Source organism: Anneissia japonica, unplaced genomic scaffold, assembly GCF_011630105.1.
Source record: "Anneissia japonica isolate Jap-2015-1 unplaced genomic scaffold, ASM1163010v1 scaffold256_len832006_cov191, whole genome shotgun sequence".
In the NCBI taxonomy this organism is placed as follows: Eukaryota; Metazoa; Echinodermata; class Crinoidea; order Comatulida; family Comatulidae; genus Anneissia; species Anneissia japonica.
In genome coordinates this window covers 394547-396481 of record NW_022691310.1, presented here as the reverse complement: position 1 = coordinate 396481, position 1935 = coordinate 394547, and positions in this window count along the sequence as shown.

Genomic DNA, 1935 nt, shown 5'->3' with positions numbered 1-1935 from the left:
AAATATTTTTCTACGCCACTGCCCAAACCCCGGGCCATCATTACGCCATACAACAAAGTGAAAAATACGGTAGAGACTGTGCTGTGCATGTGATATAGAAAGATGTTCCAAATCATCAACGGAGCGCTGCACTAAAATTGGGCCGTGATTATAGATTCAATGTCGCCTCATTTGTGGTATTGATCTTCTGTCTTTTGCTGAGTATTGAGGCGCAACATCTCCCTACATCCCTTGAACATTGATATGAAATGCAAGGGTCTATGTAGCAGATGCCGTTTGGTTATTGGGCCCGTTGTTGAGGCAATGACACAGGCGCAAAAATATATTCAAATCGATCTAATAACCTAGAAAATTTTAGTCTCATCGAAAGTGACAATAATTATTTTAAAATAGATGTATACCTCCATGAAGACTATGTATACCACCTGCTTGCAAAGACACGATTCATTGCCCGATCAGATCAAACATCTATTTGGTACTTTCTATGATCAGGTCGTATCATAATAACTGCCAAGGCGATGTTCAGTGTTAGTCGCTATTTGGTGTGTCTACCTGTTTGTTAGCCAAATTCTAATAAATGTCATACAATTTAGTGTACACATTAATCCAAGGAAGATTCAAGATTTAAAAAAAACTTCATTGCAAATTTAAGGAAAATGTACAGAATAATTTAATGTAGTAATATTATAAATGTTTAGTTTAAAATACTCCAGTTAAATTAGTCAAAATAAGAAAGGACATTATTACAACATTAAAATGCAAAATGGAAATGTACAAAACTTGAAAAACAAAAAGGGCATAAATAAGGAAGATAAATGAGCAGGTGAATAAATTTTGGTGTAGACTGAGATGGTGACTGAAATTTAAAAAATATTCTTGAAAAGACCCATCGAGCATAAAATGAAATAACTTCAATAAGAAAACGTTTAAGTCGATACAAACAGAAATTAAACAGAAATATTTTTTTTTATTAATTTTATTTTTCATTACTTATGGATGGATGGATGGATGGATGGATGGATGGATAGATTTATTCGGTGTAAATAAATATTATTATTATTATTATTAAACACCAAGAATAACCCGCGAAAGTCTGAAGTAGACCTAAGTAGACCTATTTCTAGTGGGGTCCTCCTTCTTGTGGTGAGTACAGCTAAGCTGCTACTTATACTGGCACAGCAAAGTACTGTATAAAGTTGGCAAATATTGGTAAAACGGCATACTACAAACATAAAAGGGACAGTCATGTGCAGCGGTTGCGGACTTTGAGGTCGAAGGTTCAATCACTCACTGTGTATTTCGTTTTTATCTACAGTTGTATCTCCAGCCAGGAGTACAAGAGGGTACCTGGTAGGTTCAAACACAAAAATAGCTGAACATTATGGAATTCGTCCCAGGGGCCTGAGTGTGTGTTCCATATGTGCTTGATTCAATGACCTGGGGTAATAATGTTAAGCACATAGAGAGGTATGCGCTCTATAAGTCGACCATTATTATTATTAATATTATATTAAGTCACGTTTTAGTTTCTATGTCTTTATTCAAAAATAAAGGCAGTCACAACTTAGTGTCTGAATCCTAGTCCTAATTTAGTTTTAACAAAGATACTAGAAATACAAGATAGAGTTCTCCACACAAAAAAAGTGTTCCACCGTGTTCCACCGAAATGCATGGTGGGAATACAAAAAATGGGACGCTCCCTACAGCTGGATGTAAAAAAACTTGTGCCAAGTCGTCGCGTATTTTATTGTCAATTCTCAACAAAGATACTAGATATAAAAAAAACTGGAATAGACACCCAGACAGTGACATCGGTGAATACATAACCTCCTTGGTGTCGGTAGAAATCGTTGCTATTATCCAAATAATACACAAAACAATTAAAGCATAATCATGAATCAGTAAAAAATAAAACAACAATACAGCGCAGAATCG